At 40.6% G+C, this 21,973-nt stretch overlaps 1 long non-coding RNA gene across 1 annotated transcript; it reads left to right on the top strand.

Moving 5' to 3' along the window:
- Positions 1–2,014: 2,014 nt before the first annotated feature.
- On the top strand, positions 2,015–18,074 carry LOC119034447. The gene is made up of 3 exons (XR_005079566.1): positions 2,015–2,169; positions 2,263–2,306; positions 17,772–18,074. It is a non-coding gene; the product is annotated as an uncharacterized LOC119034447 (long non-coding RNA).
- Positions 18,075–21,973: the final 3,899 nt, after the last annotated feature.

Raw genomic sequence — 21,973 nt, 5'->3', positions numbered from 1 at the left:
GTCCAACATTTCCCTTTTCTGAGTTGTGTTTGAGCCTTTTCCATCATCAGATCTAATGTTATTTCAACAGAGGTCGACTGACAGGTCATACCAACTGTCCTGGTATGATCTTTAGCTCGTGTGGTTAATGTAAGCCAATAACAGCAAATACATATACCTGCATAAGGACAATGACTGGTGCTACTACATTTCATCATTCAGCATATTCTGTAACTGGTTATCCTCTAACTATCACATTTGTGGTTGTTCAAAAGTCACTCGCTAGCTATCTAACTACCAGCTGACAGCCTGGGGCTCGCCTTGACCAAAGCCAGTACCAAGTTACAAAGTACCATTAAAGGATAAGTACACCCAAAAATGATAATTCAGTCATTATTGTTCACCCTAATGCCGATGGAAAGTTGGCTGAATTCGCAGCAAAGCAGCATTGTAGCATTATATAAAACTATAATACATATTACATTGTGGTTGATACAGTAGCCTACTACTGCACAGTGTTTTATATTCTTTAGTTTTTTGCTTGGCTTTCAATCCAGCGACTACTGTGATTTCACCCCACTTGCTACTACATGCAACAACACAGATGGTGCACTTACTGAGCACTTTTGCCTGGCTAATTTTGCAATGTGGATGTCAATATGGATGCTCAGTGGAGAGACACACATTACACAGTGGGTCCAGTGCGTGTTTGTGTGTGTGTGTGCATGATATCTCTTTTCTTTGAAATCTCCCTGCACTAGCACGCTATCCATTAGGCGTAGTAAACAATGTGTTGTATGCTGTGGTCAAGTATTCAAATGGAGGGTCGGCACTCTAAAATCCATCACTGAGATTTTGTAGAGGGAGACAATTGGCTAATACATCAAGACAAAAATACAACACAAATCTGACTCAAAACGAAGCCCAAGATATGACCGGTTGATTCATTCCCCGTACCAAGACGCGTATTAGACTCTTTTTTTCCTTCTTAACAATGGTGCAGTGGTGGCTGATGCAGTTTTGACACGTACAGAATATGACATTTTGGAACAGGTCTGTTTTCAACAGTAGTACCAAAGTCAAAACAGTGATCCCTTGTTTGTTGTGCTGTGAAGCATAATTGTGCCTATTTATGCCAACCCCTTTGTGTTCACCTTCAAAGCGCGGCTTGAGACAATTTCACTTTTGTTCTCGTTCATGTCACCGTGTGTTGTTGTCAGCCATATTTCCAAAAGCCTCCCCTCAGCTTTCAGTAAATGTCTCTGATTTTGTGACCTAGCAATTTGATCTGAAGGTACTTTGCATTATATGTTTATGTTCGTAAGTTCGTAGAAGTAACATCAACTGAAAACAAATCGATAAAAGGAGATCTGAGAGGTGCTGGATGGGGTTGGAGCCATGCGTCTCTGCAGTTCTTCCACACCAAGCTCAGAAAACAGTTTCTTTATAGACCTAATTTTGTGCACTTTCAAGCTGAAACAGGAAAATTAACTTTTCCCATTTTACCATTGTGGAAAATATAGTTAGTTAAGATCACCCTACGCAATGTTTCTTTATTTTCAAGTTATTTATATTGGTCTACAAATTCCTAAACATTGTAACAGCAGTAGCAGTCGTAGGACTATAGCTCATCCCCAGATCCACCTTCGAACTGGCAGTTTGAGACCAAAGGAAACTAATATAAATACATAGGAAGTGTGTGCAACCTTTAAAAGAGGAAATAAAAAAACATTCCTTTAAGAAACTTGACCTGGAATGATTAGTTTGGACTGGCAATCTGGAAGACACTCATCTATTAGAGGGTGACATGATCCCCAAGTTGTTCTCTTCTTCTTCCTGTTCTTCCTCTGCTTTAGTTTTAACGTTAATTATCACGGTGAACAAACAATCAAACAAAAATTATTAATATTATTACTCCTGGTTTTTTTATGTGGTTTATTAGAAGCATGTGTACTTTACATCATGACTTTTCCAGTAGAATCTCCATTGTAATGTTGTGTTTACTACCTAAAGGCTTTTGTATGGCAGAAGTGGTACTGTCCGTCTTCACCCCGCTCCCCCCCACCCCTCCCTCGCAGTGGATCAGTCCATTCACGGCATGTCAGAGGTCAAGCCGGAAATGATCGGAGGACGTCAAAGTGGAAAGCGGAAACACAAGTTAAACGGCTAAAGTAGCGAGAAAGCTAGACGGTGAGCGAAAAAACCCGGTCAAATACAAAACGTGAAACAAGTTCACACATGTATTATTCAAAGATAACTTTACCATTGTCGTGTGAAACGCAGGTGGCTGAGGAGAGAGGAGAAGCGACGCTACAGCCTCCCAACAGGTGAGACTGCTAATGCTAACATTTCTTAACTATCATTCTACCGCCAATTTTATCGACTGTTTAGCCAAATGTTAGAATTGCTTTGGTGAACAGCCAGGTCAATATTCAAGACATCATACTACTGTAACCCCAACATAAACAACTAATTTCAATAATAAAGGCTATTGTGTACGATTGCGAAAACAATATAGAAAATGCTTTTGCCTGGCTGATTTTGCAATGTCGATGTCAATATTGGATGGTCAGTGTCCTCTGTGTGTGGACGCAATACTGCTTTTCTTTGAAACCAATAATCAGTAATATTGGCTAGTGTTGGCTATGTTGAAGCACCGTAGGTTTGCAGTTTGCAAGACCGATATTGTGATTGCGATATGAACTCGATCAGTGGTTATTGATGTAGTGGTTGTCAAGATGATATAGTACAAACCGCCACATTAAAATGCTAATTTTTGTATCACAATTTTAATTTTCACTGAAGCAACTAGTAATAAACATTACAGTGTGACTTTTGTTGGGGCCTGTCCCAAACACACATCTGGACAGCACGATTTGTAGACGTGGGCATCTCTGCGGCACCACAGCACTTCATTATGATGTGTTTTTTTCTCACATATTTAAGTTTCTATCAAAAAGCTGGATGTTGGATGTTACACTTTGCCATATTGCAATTTTGATAATATTTTGATCAGTTGTGCAGCCTGACAACTAACCATAATGCATATGCATATGAAAATGCACCAAATTCTACCAAAAGTTACAGAGAGTTCCACATGCGGAACAGACATTTCCTGTGCAGTTGTCCAAATCTCCTCTCAAAGGGCATTTGCTCAAATGGAGGGGGAGCTAAGAGATGAATACAAAATGGACAGGGCATGATGGAGGACTTTGGGCTCTGAGCTGCGTTTTGATGAGTGTGTTGTGGTGGTCTTGTTGAGCTGTACTTGACAGGACTGACTTCTGACACCCTGCTAGTCCTGTGCAGATGTTTTGGCCAGGTCGCATGATCGCTTTTGGCTCAACTAGTTAAGTTAAGGGCTCGATCTAAGTTTTATGGGAAGCCAGCAGGAAGTGAATGTAAGCCAATGCAATGTTCTCTCAAGTATGGCACAATCATGAGCGTGTGTGCAATTGCTTGTGTGTTTCCGAGGGCGGGGTTTTAGGCTGGACTGTAGAGGGGTGAAGTGCCTCCAATCCTTGGGAGTGGAACGCATTTCCTTTTGTTGCCCTCCAATTTTTGACTGGCTTGCCCCAGCACATGAGCATGATGGGGCTGTTTCTATTATCCAGCTTCCCAGACCCCCTCCTATCCAACCCTGTTCTGCCTGTTCCCAAAGCGATTGGCATTCCTGGGGGCCACCAGTGAAGCAGCTTTAGAGGGAAGGCCCGCTGGCTCCTGGGTGGCCTCTTGTGCACGGGCTCCAAGGGGAGGAGACAATGTCTTATTAATTGACTGGGCGTCTTGGGCAGAGTTGAGGAATTTGCAGAAGGGGGAGACAGAAAAGTGGGGATGAGGGATGAGCTGAGAGGGATGGAGGGGCGGGACAACCGGGAAAGACTCATGGTCCACCAATGAAGATTCATTAACCTCTGTCTCAGATTTATTTCTGTTTGATTTACATTGCTGCTAGGAAGGCGAGAGTTGTGGCGATGTAGATGTTCTAATTGAGGGATGGGGTCTGTTGTAAATATTTGAAACAAGTATTTTTTAAGAATTCTTTTGAGTCAGCCTACATTATTGGGCCCAGCAGTTTAAGATTAACTCAAGAAACCTTTTCCAAAAGTCACCCCATCATCTTTGCAGAAATTTTTCACTGTCACTGCGCCAGATGTTTATTGATTACCATTTACATTGACACTACTACATTATCCTTATAGATTGAAGTAATATTTGACCAGTTTTACAAAAGCCAAATATAATGCTTTTATAAAAAAAGAAAATCAGTCGTCAAAAGTAACTAAATACATAAATTCACACACTGTACACATTTGTACTTCTACTCCACAACATTTTTACAGGGAAATTGTTGTTGTACTTTTTACTTAACCATATACAATCACTGACAACTTTTATGATATTTTGAATTATAATATTATATTATTAATATTATGAATTGTTATATAAGCAGTTGAAATTAGCTCCTTGACCCACTCCAGCATTACTGCTGTTGGTGGATAAACAATAACAATAATGATAACAATCAACTCCTTACAATAAGTATTTTTATGCTGTTTTTCCATTTTGTTGCCAATACTTGCATCTTCTGATGTGAATACTTTTTCCTCCACTTGTAATTGGTTCATGGTATTCAGTGTGAGGGAACACTTTTATTACAGCTTGATTTCAATGGACTTATGTAAACAGTTTTTAAATTGTTTCATTAATATGAAAAGAGCATAAATGACTTGACTCAAAACCAAAGAATTTTGATTTTGTGAGGCATGTGATGTCTCGATGTGTTGTAACAAATTCACTAGGTAAGCTGGCATTTCATCAGAATAGCTTAGGAATCTTTTGAGATTTCATATTTCTCCAAGACATGAAAGTGGTGAAATCTCATTGTTGTTTTTTTTTTGTCGAAAACGACAAACATGGTGGGCAGGCAGCCATCTCTCCAAAGCAGACTCCTGGTTTTGTACAAGTTTGATGGAGTGGGACACGACAGGGAAAGGTTTTTGGGGGTGGGTGGGAGGGACGGGTGTACCATCTCTCCATGTGGTCCCCCCCCCCCGCAGGTGTCTTCACCCCTAATCCTGTTACATGTGTCCCCCATTAGCACTAATGGAGGTGCCATTGTCCCCCCGTTGTATGCTGCTGTGCCCTCGGCCCAGTCACCTTGAGTCAGTAAACTCAGCCCTGTCATGTTTGGACTGCTTCCCACACACAGGGGTCTCCATGACGACGATGGACACCCCTAAGCGCGCACACACACACACACACACACACACACACACACACACACACACACACACACACACACACACGCCTTGTCCCACCCACTGACACAGTGTTCAGGCTGCTGGGACAGCATAGAAGTGGGTGGCGTGCCCTCATATTAGCAGAATTCATGTAACTTACATCAGCGTCACTTGTGAGAAAGAAGAGAAGGAAACTTGGTGAACTTCTGTACTTTGTTCATAAAGAAAAGAAAATGATCCAATTATAAATGAAGATGATCGTGCAGTAGTTGTCATTGCTTTTCTCTCTCTTGCAAAGAAAAGCCGAATCAGTGCATTTCTTCACAAACTATCATTAAACCCATTTGCTATCTCTTGCCTTTTCGTGGTTAAATACCTTTTATTTTGTCTATTGTACACGTAATTCGGCTTGTTTTTATGTATTGTCTATTCTGTCTCTTTTATCTTCATCTTCCCCCCGTTTTCTTCCTGTAAAACAGTTAAAGGTTTCCTGCTAATCATCAGAAAGACACCTGGAGTGAACCAAAGTGAAATGTAATTTATACTTAACCTTTAAATTCAACAGTATATCTCTGATTGAAGGACTGAAAAATGCACATTGTCAGACCCATGGTATTAAGCTTTGCGTTTATTTTCCCATTTTTCCATTTTTTAACCTATTTTTACTCGAGTGTAATTGAGTCTGTCTCCCCGAGCTATCAAAATTTTACATGTTAAACTCAACAGTTTTGTATCCTTTCAAAAAAAAAAAAAAACCCGAATTACTTACTTCATCTTGCTTTGCATGCTTTAAAGTATTTGCCTGTTTTTTTTTCTGGCACTTCTAAACATAGATTTAGATGCATTTGTAGAACCTCCTATACAGTATCTTTAAAAGCAAAAGGTTGGCAGAGGGATATAGTAGCTGTGTGTGTATATATTTGTGTCTGTGTGTATGTGTGTGTGTGTGAGAGAAAGGGAAAATGAAACAAGTGAACAGCAGAAGCTGCAAAAGGACCGAGGAGGGTGTGCAGCGACCCATCTTGTTTGGTGCATTTCAGGTGACCCGGCCCCCGCGCTGCATCCATCATACAGAGACTGATTGAGCTGACCTTCAGGCGAGCCCTGCCGACCCCCGGGCTTCCTGTTCTTTGTCAGCCTCTCACAATACCGCTGGTATCACACAGACAGGGGAGGTCTGAGAACCGACCGAGGGAGTCCACCCAGGCCGAGGCTGGGATGGTGGGGTGAGGTGGAGGGGGTAGAGAGGGTCTTCAGGGAGGGAGCTGAGGACCCCCTTTTCAATTTCACTCGGTCTTTCCAAATGAGAGAAAAGGCAGAGAGTGGTGTCCTCTGTCACCCTGCCACACAGGGACCTTTAAAAAGCAGCCTCAGTGGTTTCTCAAGTGAGGTGTCTTCTCAAGAGACAAAAAAAGAGGAAAAGAATGAGTGGGCGAAGAATTTAATTGTGGTCCTGTGTGAGGGACTGGCAGTGGGAGGATGGCCACTCTAGCATTTGTAAAGGACCGAGCCAGTTTACTTGTCCTTCCTCTGTGCGTCTCTTTGGCCCTGTGAAATCTGAGGTGGGCTCAAACAGAGAAGCTACATCACTGATCTTTCTCAGGTAACTCTCATTAACAGTGGGGGGAGAAGAAACACGTTTTCCTTGAAGGAATTGCTCTATAGGAAAATTCAAGTAAAAGTCCTGCATTCCAATTCTGACTTATGTAAGACTATATGATGGGGACCCATTGTGTTTTCTTGCTAATATGGGGAATTACACGACATGCACAGGCAAGAAAAACAAATAAATATATCAGTGTGTCGAAACTTCCGTCGACCAGTGCCAGAAGCGTTTACTGAGCTTCTGTTTGGGGGAAAAAGAATCTGAATGCAGCCTCTGCCTGTACTCCAAAATGGTTCAACAAGAGCTTTGAATTCTTTGGGCTAGACTGGGAGAGGAGTTTTAGGACAAACATAGATTTTCAGGAATGGTTAGTTAAACTACTGTTTTTACCAGCAGTAGTACTCCCCAAGACTTACTCCCCTGTAAAAACACTAAAGTGTGCACAATTGGTGGAGTTACCCTTCAATGGACTGGGAAACAAAAATATGAAAAAAAGATCAAGTAAATTATGAAACCTTCATCTAGTCATTTTTTTTTTGTAAAATATTTGATACCTCAGATAGTCTTTTAATTCTTCTTTATGCAAAAATATATATTGCTTATTGTTTCTTTGCTTAGATGTTGGACCTTCCCTGTGCAGACTGATACAAGTGTAGCATTTAATACTTGAAGGCTTTTTTCACAGTATTTTACTGAAGTAGGAAGTTTCTCTTTGCTCTTTGAGTTATATGTGTTAAAATATGAGTGGAAGTAGTAATTTTGAGAGTCAGTGGACGCACTTACAGACATCTGAAACATGACAAAAAGCCCCAACAAGACACTGCTTTTACTGTAAGTGGTCACAAGCTGAACAGGTTGAGAAGCACTACCTTGTTTTCCATTAACTTAAACTCTTCAATCTGCCAAAAATACGAATAACCGTGACTGGCGAATGAATATAGTTGAGGAAAAAATGCAGTATTTAACTCTGAAATGTTATGGAGTATAATTATAAAGTGGCATAAAGTGAAAACACATCTCAAAACTGCACTGAGTTCAGTATGTGAGTAAATGTATTTACCTTCAGCCTCTTTCACAACACTACCTACTACCTGCTCTGATTTTTGTACCCCCGTTTTTATGTATTCATGTGCACGTGTGTGTTTCAGTTCATACTCCATGAGGATACTTGCGGCTTCGTCTGAAGTGCTCGATGGTAACCATGACAATATTTCTTTGCTGGGGTTTGGAACAATCATCTACAGTACCTGTATTGGCTCCCAGTAAAAGTGATATTAATAAGATGTGTCCTTGGGTACTAACATACATCCCTGTGTGAAGGATGGGTTAAATACATTGTGTTAATCGATCCTGGTTTAATACAGCTGCATTCACTGCATGGCCAAAGTAAATGTATTTTACGCTCTGTACACATGTGGTGGCCTTTCAGTGCAATGATTGCAAAGTCCTTGGATTTTAATGGATGAAAATCAATAATCCTGCACTGATTTACTCTGTATGAACTTGATGAAAAATTAAATGTAATAAATGACCATCAGTAAGCAAATCTATTATGTGCAGTTCTGTTAATGAACATCAACTTGGAACCCAAATACCACAGTGAGAAAGATGGAAAGATCACTATATATCTGTGAATGTGGACAACAAGTATTTTTTCATCATTTATCCAAAAAGCTATAAATGCTAAAGTTATTAAAATTGGTACTCATGAGTAAATTAATTTTGCCAGACTGATACATAAGATGGTTTATGTTATTGCCCAATATGTCCCAATATAATAATTTTTTTTAAAATTATTATTACAGAACATAATGCTGACAAAGATGCTCATTTCGGACAATTAAATCTTTTGTTAAACTATGAGATATCCAGGCTCTATGGCAGATGTATCCTTGTCTCAAGTCTTTGACAACCATATTTGAGGGATCATCAAAATGTTTTATTTATGTAGATATTTATATGATATAAGAATATCAGTGGATACATTAGCATCCATCGCAAAATCCAACTAGAGTAGTTGAGTAGTAGATCTTTGGCTTTTAGCTCATGAACCACGATACAAGATGAATTCCTTTTGCTCTCCTTGTATTAAGGCCATGGCTTTATTATTAGAACTAGATACTGAAACTCAACAATGCAGGCCTCTCACTTGAATGAAAATTGCTCTCCGAGTGCATTAGCCAAGAAACTAATTCACATTAGTGTTTCTCCTCTGTGTGCCTTCTCTCTAAGCCAACAGACTTTACACCATGCAAACAAGCAGAGTTGCTTTTTACAGTCTTTTTACCAAGTATCAAATCTTCATGGATTAAAAATTCTTAACTGAAACATAAGTGAGCTTGTTTGCAGTTCGAGGCATCCTGTGCACAGTCTGTGTCTGTGTTTGATTGATGGCTGCTGGCAGGCTGAGCCTCAGCAGGAGACAAAGCAAACAATCTTATGCTGCAGCCTACATGCCTACATATGGGAACCGTATCCCATCAATGTAATGTGAAGCTAGGGGCACAATCATGAATCCAAATATTGTATACTACAAATGTCTCCTTTTTGGTGTCTCTTTTTTTCAAAGGAGAACATAAGTAGATATGTATGCTGTAGTAGTAAAAAAAAAAAAGTCAACTTTATTCTCAACTTGATATATCTAAGAACATGGAGAAGAGATTGGTATAGGGCATGCCCGTTATTGCCTCACAAGATAATCTTTGGTAGAAAAATTAGGTTCCTTCCTAATCTTAATATTTGACCAATCTTACATTGTTAATATCATATTTGGACGACCCCTACAACAACTTTTTCATTTGTTTTTTTAATACTCCCTACTGTCCCACCACAGCTGGTTACCAGAGTTAGTGAAGTACCTGAAGTAGATGTGGCCTGTGTGAATAAAGTCAGTCTAAATCTAATCTAATCTAAGTCTTTAATGTAGAATTTAGTTGCAACCAAATTTACATTAAGGCATCTGTGACCCTAGTTTTTTTAATGTGTTACATACCAATTGCGCTAGTTGACTGTAGTCTTTTTGGTGCATTCAAGTGCAGCTTTTCGGCTGAGACATAGTTGTTCAGTGACACAACAGTCGGCTTTTGTCTGCTGTGTCAGTCAATTGATGCCAGTTTTCATGTGTTTGGGCCTTACATGTGCAGACAGGATTGATCAACCCTGTAAAGTGTGATTAAAATTTTATCCCAAGATGGCACTGCCATGAAAACTTTTTATGTCCAATGCCCACTGGTCACTGGTCACCAAGTCAGCCAAGATCATATTAAATATTCAACAAAAAATGTTGATGTATCTTGAAAAGACGACAACTGCTGTGTCCGTGCCCCACTGTCAGCTACGCCTTGTCCCATAGTGTCCAGGCAGCACTTGGTCAGCATGCTGATCTGCTCTCTCCCTGCCCAGACTGCAGGCCTGTGGCTCAACACACTGAAGCTCCACTTCTTTCTCTTCTATTTCATTTGCAATGCTAATGCACAGGAGACAGCTGTTATCTTGCAGCGACCATGATCAATCCAAAGCCAGGGGGGGAAGAGGAGGAGGAGGTAGGGAGGGAAGAAAAGACAAATAAAACTGCTGGGTAAATAGGTCGCCTATTATCTTCTGGCCTTGCATGGGTGCCGGTCCTTGAGAGCATGAATTTCAATGAAAGTCCCTTTCACTGAGGGAAAGAAGAAAGAGAATAAAATATGGAAAGATGCCGACAGGAACAAATGAGAGCAGAGCATTAAAAGTGGAATGGAGGAAAGCAAACAAGTTTTGTTTTCGGCTGCCTTGTTGAAAGTACTCTTTATCAGGAATTGGATGGCTTCATGAAGAGTAGCATGTATGTGTGTAAGTGCTCTTCATTTAGGATGTAGATGTATCTCTTCTTCAGAACACATATATCTGATTACCCAGGTTGGCCCCTTATTTTGAGGAAGTGTGTCTGGCAAACATTGTTTACACAATCCAATACATCAAAAACTATGTTCAAATATATGGATTGAATTGTGCATGCTAGTGTTTGTTATTCTGGAAGTAATTGATATGCCCTTGTAGCAATAAACCATTCATTGAAATACAAGCTTTTTTTTTCTTCATGCAACCCATGCTCCTGCTTGTGTTGGAGCCCCAAAATCCAAAGAGAGAGAGAGACTTAATTTTCATTCATTCTGAATTTCTGTATCATTTCAGATGTCATGACAAAATATACTCAAAGATAATCAATGTGTGGTATAAATACAGTTGTAAACAGTGGCCTGAGTACATGTTATGCTTCTTTTCTACTCTTATCAACAGTTAGCGTTATATTGGATGTAGACTGATAAATCGGTCAGGTCTGTCTAAGCCCATTGCAGATACATGTGTGTCTGTCCAATTGTATGTTTCAGCAAACCACGGATATGATGCCTGTCTATTTCTTATGTTGCAGTTTTGGGGCTTTTTTGATTCAATGTTATGTTACGTCGATGCTGTTTTACTACTACTTTATGGACTGCTTAAAATACCTGCTTTTGGTGACACAAACATGGCTCAAAATCGTCCCATGGTCTCCTTTAAATTATATCAAGTAGTAATTGTAGTCCAAGTATAAAATGAATAAAAGTGACTCCACCTCAACCAAGAATAAGTATGAAAAAAAAGCTGTATTGTAATATATGATATTGTTCTACAGCCAGTCGTATTCTGCCTAATTAATTTGAAATACTTAAATTGATTTTGGCTGAAATCTACCTTTACTTAAAGTCACACTATGCAGAAACTGGCATTTTGTGCACCCACAGTTTCTGAGTTCAATGCCACTGTCGTCAATACAAATCTCCTATTACGTCATAACAGTGTTATACGTTGAAAACTCGTATCTTGAAGTAAGCATGTGATCCTACCCTCTCACTGAAGTGACACCATTCACCCCATTACAAGACACTGTACCATCACACTGATCTTGAAACTTTAAGGTGAAGAAACTACATAATGTTGCTTCAATTGTAAGTTTGAATGCTGAAGTCATAATGGAGAATTTTTGGTGGTGGTACATGTTTTACTCTGCCATGGCAGATGGGGAACAACAGATCATTTAATTTAAATTTGTGGATTAATTACTTGTAGTGAGACAGAAGTGGCTACGCTGGAGATGTAAGTCAAAATATCCAGACAGTATTATGTAATTTGGAAACCATATGATGACAATGGAGGTCAGTCAAGACACAAGAAGCTATTACTTTCCCTTCACTTCCTTCACTTTCTCCGCTAATAATGTTTGCCTAAGCTAGATTGAGGGAAATGAGGTGGAAAACTCAGAGTGTGTTGGTGTGTGTGTGTGTGTGTGCGTTTGGGAGGTGGGGTGGATCTATTTCTGTGTGGTGGGTGGGTGAGCTGTGAGGGGGGAATCAATTGATTCCTGTTGTTAAGGACTAGCGACAATGTTTCATCTTAAGATGTCATCTCTCTCTATCTCGCTCTCCTTTTCACCCCCAACCCACCCACACACACACACACACACACACACACACACACACACACACACACACACACACACACACACACACACACACACACACACACACACACACACACACACACACACAAGCCTGTTGATGTCAGAGACAGCAGCAGTAATCCCTGTCCTAGGCCGCCCAGATCATTATAGACTCTGATCTGCAGTCCCTGAATGAGGGAATTAGCTGGGAACACAATCCCGGCGACCTCTGTGACATGGGGACAAAGCCTCAGCTGCCGGGGGTCCACATCCCCTAAACCAGCCCATATGGCTCAGACAAAACTGTTACAATGGTTGCTACAATGGAAACACGGTGGGAGGGTCTGTCGTCTTGCCTCTGTGTGTGAGTGTCCCTGCGAGATCCAACAATTTGTCTGTGTTTGTACACTAATATGTTGATCTTAGCTTGTTGATTGCCAACTGGGCAGCATGGGGTGCCAGGCACTTCCTTTTTTTTTTTTTTTTGCACCTCAGTTTTGACACATGCTGTACAAATATTAAACATTTTCAGCTTGGAAGTTAGTAGAGAGGTTCACAGCTTTGTCCACATATCTATTTTCACGTGCTGTTTTTTTGTTTTTGTTTTTGTTTTACAGTATGTAAGATGGACATCCTCCACAGGACAGGAGTGGAGGATGTCCTTCTGTGTGCTCCTCCTATACAGCCTGTTTTATATATGTAAGTCTTTCCTCTGCCCTTTCCATGTGAGCTGATAGGTTTCCTAAGAGCCCCCCTGGTGTGCTCCTGCTGAGCAGCTCTATGTGTTCTGGGTGATTGGAAGAGACCCCCTGCTTTTAGAATACACACAAGATCTCTCTCTCTCTCTCTCTCTCTCTCTCTCTCTCTCTCTCTCTCTCTCTCTCTCTCTCTCTCGTACATAACACACACAGACACTCTCTCAGCTGGTCCAGACACCTGTTCTCTTCTCCCACAATAACTGTTTGTAATGTTTGAATGTGCACACAATTGCATAAATCGTATGTTTCAGTCCTTGTGCTTTAAAACTTTGCTTTAACAGCATTAGCTCATTCAGAAAATGCCAAAAACAACATACAGTATGTAAATACTGAAGTTATCAAGCCGGCTACACTTGATATACTTGACCAATAGAGGCTTCCCAGTGACCCCCTTCAATGTGAAATCTGTGGAGTAATTTATGAAGTTTTTCTCATTCTCTCTGTTTGCTAGAGCATAAGTGAAGGCATTTAAAGGATAATGGGCTCTTCTAATCTTTCATTGCTGGGCAGTAGTTGTAGTAGCTCTTTTTGAATGTTTTGTCCACCCTCTCCTTCTTTTCATGCATGCACAAAGGCAACAGTTATGTAAAATCTTCCTTATTTTCACCTCTTTCAATGTATTCATACATTTTTAGGAGTGAATTCTTTTCATTCTCCCCTGAACCAGTCTGACATTTGCTACTTGCGACCATCTCCAAGTCAGCCCACTGACAAGGAAGGTCATCAATAACAGTGAATCACCTTTTATCTATTTTGATTTCTTTGAACAATTAATTGAATTCACTGAAAATAGTGGTGAGTACTCTGCTAAATGGTTTTAAGGCTCCTGTTTTCACCTTTCAGTTATTTCTCTAATGGTCCTTGCTGACGTGAAGTGGGTTAGAGAGCTGGCCACTTTCTGCTCGTATAGCACCCTTCATTAGTTATTTAAAACACTGGGAACAATTACACAAAAATTGATTGTGCTGGTTTTTTTTTCAAGGTGAGAAAATGAACACTGAGCTACGTTGATGCTCCGCATGACTTACTTTCCTGGCGCGTGTCCTTTTACACTGGCATTAACGTTTGGCATGATCCTCGTCGAGTCAATAGTGTTACAGCGGAGGTGCAATTTCTCCGGGGACCATATTCTCTCTTTCTCTTTTCTCCCCACTCTCTTCTCCACTCTTCACCCTCTCCAATTAGGGGAGCTCCAGCTGTGCACCAGTCAGGATCAGAGGCTCCTTCTATTAGCCAAATCCATTTGTGTAGCGATTGAATCACTCCCCAATCTTCTCTTTCGTCCCCGAACCCTCCGCAGCCCCCCCCAACCCCAGCAACCCCAAATACACAGACGCCTCCATAAAGCCATGCTTTTACAAGCACACACACACACACACACACACACACACACACACACACACACACACACACACACACACACACACACACACACACAGCCTTTCTGACAGCTCCACAAACCCTAAATGGAAAGATGACAGGGAAATGTATCCATCAGTATATCCATCATACTAACTCTGGTGATGCTCCTGACGAAGTCAAAACATTTTTATTTATTATTTATTTCAGTCCTAAACTGGTTGATATTGCTAATAGAATTACTATTAAATTTCATGATGATGCTTGATTTGTCTTTAATTATTAGGGGGAAAAGAACTGCCTTGACAGAACTTCTCTTGTACAAATGTTAATTAATTATTAATCTGTTATTATAAAGTTTATTCCCTGACCCACTGTGTGCAGTCTAAAAGACTCTCTTGCAATTATTGGGGATTAATTACTTGGTAGAGTACCAATTACCATCATGCTGTAGGGTCCTGCCATTTTTTTTTTCTTTTTCTAACCTATAATTAGAAAAACAGCCTTTTCCAGAAAGTGTCCTTGGCGATTATCTTTAAATTATATCTCTGTAAAATAAAGCATTTTCATACAATATATTGATAAGGAAAATTAATCAGAGTGTTGTATACCATTTGATAGGATACCATAGGATAGTTGCAACACGATGAAAAGAAGCACACCGGCACTGAATCCATGCGACCAAAGAACATCACAAACGAGCAGATAAATAACAGTCTTTTTGAAGCTGAATCCCTGTTGAACTCTTCCTCGTCCTTGGTAGATTTCCCATTTATTCCAGAAGGTGGCACAATTGTGTAGGAACTGGTCAGAGGCCAGGCATTCATTATGGTGCCATTGATGCAATATAAAAAGCCGTGCTCCTTGGCCAGCCAAATAAGAAAACAGTATTTCCATCTTTATTCCCTGCATGTTAGGAGACCTCTTGAACCTTTGCACTTAAGACAGACTTAGCAATTTGCCAAAAACATATTTTTCCTCTGCAAAAGAACATAAAATGTATGTGTGTAAATGTGTGTGTGTAGTTGGGTGCAAAGAAGGAGCCTCGGATGAAGAGCATGTGGCCAATCCACAAAGTCTTGTAATTCAAATTCACCAAGGTCAAGTTGAGTGACAGCGCCTGGTCCAGGTCATGTTAGTTCCTGTAAAGAAACCTTCAGAGTGGCACTACACTGACTTCTGAAGATGAAGATGAATCCACTGCAACTGTCAATTTTAGCCTCCGTTAAAAAGCATCAAGAAAAAAAAAAAATTAGAAAACTAGAGGAGCGCTTAGTTATTATGAGCTAGCTTTTAAAATAAACCAGAGCAGAGCAACATCATCTAATAAAGTCACACTACTTGGAAAGTCTTTAATTCCAATAAAAGGTCAATATCCTCATCGAGCGTCAGCTTTACTTTCTTACTTAATGAGATCTTTTAATGAGCTAATGAGATACTTTAAACTCAACTGAAAGTTGATCAAAAAGGCTTTAAATTTGATTTTAGCTGGTCCATGTGCAGATTAGTTATAACCTCCTCTAGGTAGGACACCTTTTTGGCTCGTTTGTTCATCTTTTTTAGTAGCACAGCAGCTCAAGAAGTTTTTCAAATGAGAAAATCTACTGCTTACTCAATTTAAAAGTTGCTCAAACTTTTTATTAAGGTTACAAAACAAATGCTCATTCATGATTAATGACAATTCAACCTGTTATGTGATCAAGTCACTAAGAGTTTAAGTGATTATAGTTAACACATAACGGCTCATTAGTGATTAAAGACCTCTCTCATAGAGAAATGGTGCCGCTTTAATCAACCTGTAGTCATTTTTATGCATGATGGTCTATGGAAAGAAAGGAACAAATGTGATTCATATAATTTGCAGATTCTGGTGACACCGTCACATATGTGTGAAGGAGGTTACACATTTTACCCTTGAGGTCATTGTGGTGGTGTCACAATGAGTTGTTCGGAGTTACCTTAACATTTCTGCAAACCAGATTAATTCTGATTTATACAGGTCATAGGCTATCTACCGTACAGACATTTCTGCAATTCGTGTCATGTCACATTCCAATTACATGTCAATGATGTGACTTTAATATCTGGAGGTGGAAGGAGGTGGTGGTGGAGTTAAAGGTGAGAAGACTGCCAAGCAATTTTTTTCGTTTTCTGTATCTCAGCTGCCACCTTGATGTTTGATCGCTTTAAGTTTACCACTGTGCCACATTCCACTTTTGTCAACAGTTAAAAAAAATATAATAAAAAGAACCCAAAACAGACGACTCCCCTTTGACATAAGCAGAAGGTACAAGGTCATGCAGCAACATGTTTGGACGTATAGATTTCTCTGAGAAAAGTTGCTGTTGTGCTTTCAGAGAGGCAGATCTCAAAGGGTCTGAAGTACCCTTTTCTGTGTGTCTAGATTCCAACCAATGTGGTGGCATGAACGTCTGTAGAATGTTTTTTTTTTTTATTTTTCTTTCTTTTCAAAACGGACTAGAGAGAAGACATTCGGAGGTTGAGGCATTAAATGTATTCACATGGGGGAGCACACCTTTCCTACCCGGCCGTCGGCCCACTTCACCTCCGTAAGTTCAAGGCTGAGAGATGCCTCTGGTGCTCTTGATGACATGAGTTTAAGAAAAATAGCTGTGGCTAAAAGGCTTGGCAAGGTGTTCTGCATGGGCATCTGAGTGTGTTTGTTTGAGGGGGTACACTTGACCTCCTCCCTCTCGAGGAGCGATGGAGGAGACAGTGGAGGGCTGCTCAAGGCTGTCAGTCAGACATTTTTGCTCTCATGGTGCTGCTGCTGCACGGCTCTCGGCTCCACACAGATAAAACTGAATAAATTGATATGCTGACTATTTGATTTTACACCTTTCGTTTCAATGCAGTGCTGCATTACTGACTCATTGTGCTTAAACAACATACTTGTTGGTGGTGTTTATATTTTCTTTTTGGCATTCGTGACTCGAGTGCTCTGAAATGTTGTTTTCTAATCAAAATTGTACACATCTGTTCACAAACAAAGATAATGGACGAGATCAGGAACAGACATAAATACTACTTTTAATTTATAATTGATTTAATTGATTCACATTTTCCTTTTTCGCTGTTGTTTCTTTGTCATTCTATTTCACATTTTAATTTGAATGAATGAATTTCAATTCTTTCTTTAAATTCCTTTGCGATATGTCTTTGGCTTCTTCAAGTGAGAAATAATTGGCCTGTGTCAAAAATTATGTGTCAAAAATGATATCTATTTTTTATGTTTACTTTCATTAACATATCAGCCAAGAAAAGCTTCATCTGATTGATAGTATTTTTCTTAAATTGGAACAAACCTAAAAGCTGTGATCCAACAAATTCTCATTCTCTTTTTTCAGGGATTGTAGAAGGCGACGATGGCCACAAAGACACTGTTCTCCCGAGTGAAGGTCTGTGTGATATCCCTGACCTTTGACCCCTCCATTTATAAAAGAATAGATATAAAACTGCTGTCTTTGTTCTTAAAATATTCTATCTCTGCAATATATCCTGTGTACAACAAACAATACAACAAAATACAACATACATCTTTTTTTTAACTCTAATGATAATTCATAGATGTTAATTCTTACTGTATTCAGTGCAACTTGAAGCCATGAATCCTCAATTCTGTTAAAACCTGCAGCATAAAAAAAAACTAAAATAAACCTTTTATTTGAATTTTTTCACCTGCTTCAATTAACTTCTGCCAGTGTTTGATTAAAAAAATCAGACCAAAATCACAAAGAAATCCAAGGTCACGCTGTATACTCCTTCTGCAAAAACCTCCAACAAAGAATAACTGTCTACCCCCTTCTCAGAACTTTGAATTGCGCCTCTAACTTGGTTTTTGCTTTCACCGTCATCTCATCACTCTCAAGATGATAGTACTGATTGTGATTTGTATTTTCAAAGCTGGGGCGGGAAAAAGCGTGTGGGTGTTTAGGGGGTGTAGGTGTTTGCAGCAGGAGAAAGACAATACAATTAAATGATTAATGCACAGCGGGGCCACTGACAATTAAAACTATTATAGAAATTAAAATGGCATTATGTCACAGTGGAAAGCTGATGATACCCGTGCCGTCTTTTTAAAAGCAATTTTCATAATTCCAATAATTGAAATTACGGCATATTCATTCATTTACTGGGTGAGGAGGGCTAAGAGCGGCTACTAATGAAATGCAATCATTAGCATCCAAACAAAGTAATTGGGTAGTCTTTTATCCTTGGAGATAGGTGATAAGGCACAATCACCCCCATCACCCCCCCTCCATCAAAATGCAAAAGCAAGTAATTAAAGCGCAGAAAAAGATGAGACCAGCGCTGCTGCTGTGCTGTACACCTCTGAAAACAGCACTGATTGCCTTGATTAGAGACCTTACTGTACCCTCTGATTTTGTTTATGGATACTCTGACATTCTTGGGGAATAGAAAGGGTTGGGGGGTAGATGGGTGTGGATTATGAATTTATTTTAAAGGTGGCTAAAACAAATCTGAAAGGGATGGGAAATTCTTTGATATCTTGTGCTCCATGGTGCCACCTAAGGGTCCCCCCTCTGCTTGTGATGGAGCTCGAAATCACAACTAAATCCACATGTTGCTCAGTTAGGTATTAGCTCCTTGTACATACTTAAGTTAATGGAAAATAGTGCTGCTCTGTGTGTGACAATTACCAACCTGCTCCAGAGGACAGAGCAGAAAGAAAAGGGAGGATGGGTGGAGGTGGAGAGGTGAGCCGGAGAAGAAGAGAGAGATTGAAGTGAGAGGAAGATGGGCACATGAAGAGTCTTGAGAAAAAGAGCTCCTTCTCACTCGTCTCTCTAGTGGGGACAGCATTCTCTCTCCCTTTTCTTGGCTACCTCCTCTGTGGCGTTTGGGGCGCTTCTTCGCGGTATGTCAGCCCAACCCTCCCCCCTGCTTCTTCCTCCACAAGACCGCCATCCTTAGAGAGCGTCATTAGGCCCTCCTGGAGGGGAGTCAAGAATATAATGCGAGAGGGGCCACCTTCTAAAAAAGAGCCCGGTGGAACCTTTTCTACTTGTGCCATCCCCTCATTAACACTCTCCTCTGCTCTGCGCCCGCCTCAAACTTCAATCTCACCTCTTCCTCCTCTCCTATGTTCATCTCCAGCCTAAGGTAGCTTGTGTATCTATCCCCCCCGATGGTCCGGCGAGGGAGACCATTTCTTGCTTTAGGGCAGACAGTTGTCATACCCACGTTCTCCCAACGCCCTCACCCCGTACCTCCACCTCATCCACGATGGACTGATGAGAGGATAACAAAAGGACCTGGAGGGGAAGGAAAGTCCTCTTCTTACAGCCATGGCCTTGAAGCCCACCATTCCATTTTGCAGCCTGCGAAAGTAGGGCTTTTCATCTCAAAAGATCAACACATTTCTCTCCTGCAGGCACCTACACCATTTCTCTGTCCCATTTTCTCCCTCTCCGTCTTTCTATACAGCTTTCTCTTTCTTACAACTTGGCAAATGGGAAAACTGTCCTTGGTTGAATTCTGTTTTTCAAAGGATTCAATTCTCCTTTGTACACACTTGATCTGACCCTGTGACAGGCATTAAGTGTGTCTTCTGCCTGATACAGAGGGCTCGTGTTCTGTGTGCTGATGGACACAGGCCATTATCACACACAACTGCGAGGACGTTCACATGCAGAAAAAAATGCATTTTTTCACATGTCCATGCATGCACGCAAGCTTTGACTCTCTGACACGCCGGACATTTGTATGCGTGCACATACAGCTCAAATGTATGCATGGAAGCAGCCACATACATTGTCCGTGTGGTCTGTGAACTGATGTGCAATAACGGCCATTGAGGTGCAAGGAGAAAAGACGTGTTACTGACTGAGCTCAGACTGATGGATTTAACTGGAGCAGTGAGAGAGCTGAAGTGGTCACAGGAGAGAAAAGCTGAAGATACCCGAAAATACAACGCTAAAATCTTCTGAAATCAGAGCTTCAGCTGTAGTCTTGGACTTCAGGTAGCTTCGAATCATTAATTTCATGACCTCAGATTTGACTTGAAGTCGTACAACTCTAATAACTTCAAAACTTTTAAAGCATAGAGATGTGCAGGTACACTACTGCACCACAGTAGTAACAGTGAACATATCCAGTGACACCTGTTGTCAGGATTTTATAGTTTACCATGGAAAAAACAGCCACTTATACCAAAGCCAACTATGTGTAGTCTAGTTAATTTCATACCAGAGGAGCCTAACTTGCTCAGCTTCATGCACCACTGAACAGCTTTTCTAGGAATGAACGGAGCTCTGCCTCTGACTCTATGTCCAGTTCTCATTAATTGTCCATAGTGTAGCTCCACTGTGTTTGGACCAGGCCCCCAGGAAGAGCCCCAGGCTCTGAAAAACAACGTTCATGTCATTACAACATCACATGATGCACTGGCACTCAAAAAGACTTTCCCACAAGCCTATGTTGTGAAAGAAGCAGCTGTTAAAGTGTGGATACATTTGTCACAACCCCTGCAAAATCAGAATTTGGCCATTTCTCTATTCAAGGTAGCGGGGCACCAAACTGGAAGTTAGTTGACTTAGTCAGCTCTTGGCAGGAGATCTGGGTATTTTTATACCTGGGGCACTGAGCAGCTTGCAAAAGAATAAATGGGGCACTGTGTCCAATGCTGTGCCCAGATTTTAATTTGTTTGGTCCATGCATTTGACAAGGACATTTAAGTACTAACACAGCTAAGGAAACAAGACAGACAAAGCAAGTGAAACAGAATAAATTAAAGGTATTCACAGATATAGAACACATTAAAGCTCTTCACCATGGCTAAAGGTATTGGGCCAATTAGTCACAACAGTTTTTAAATCTTTTGTTGACATTTTATTCCTGCTCTGTGTTTCTGTCAAGTATATTATTATGTCAGTTGTCCTGAATTGCTTAACTTGGCCAAGTGTGAGAGCCAGGAGCCTGTTGGAGCCTGTCGCACCAGCTCCTGCTCTGAAAGAATAACATGTACAGCTTTTTATATGCATCCTATAGGGTGTTAAAGGTCAGTTGCATCCTCTATGGCTATAGCTGCCGTGTTGAAGGATTCAGGATGTATGTCATCACTGTAGATGCAAGAGTATATATGAATATAAGCATGTAGTCTAAAAGGGGGGAAATACAAATCCGAAGTTTCCTGTTTGAGGATTACAATTAACTTACACAGGTAGGAAACTGGTCCCTGTCTGCTCTGATTTCAGTCAGATCTTCATCACTTGTCCCTGTCCTCATTCTCTGCTCTACCTGTTTTTCTCAATGCTCTTTAATTTTCTGTGATTTCTCCCTTGTTGCTGTGTCTCACAGCTGATACAAAAACCTACCGAGATTTGAAAAGGGAAAAAATGAGAAGAGAGGCTGAGAAAAAGAGAAAGGGAAAACGGAAGAATGTGTTTGATTAGCGCAAGTTTGCTGTTCACGGCCGACTGTCTGAGAGCTGCGGAGCCATTGTATTTCCTCGTGCATGTTGCAGCGAATGGAGGGGCTAAAAAAAAAAAAAAGACAGACATGGGAAACATGCACACTGACATTTCTT

The sequence above is a fragment of the Acanthopagrus latus genome, chromosome 16 (genome assembly GCF_904848185.1).
Source record: "Acanthopagrus latus isolate v.2019 chromosome 16, fAcaLat1.1, whole genome shotgun sequence".
NCBI classification, from domain to species: domain Eukaryota; kingdom Metazoa; phylum Chordata; class Actinopteri; order Spariformes; family Sparidae; genus Acanthopagrus; species Acanthopagrus latus.
Note: the sequence above shows the minus strand (reverse complement) of the source record. Positions and strands in the feature narration are given on the sequence as shown.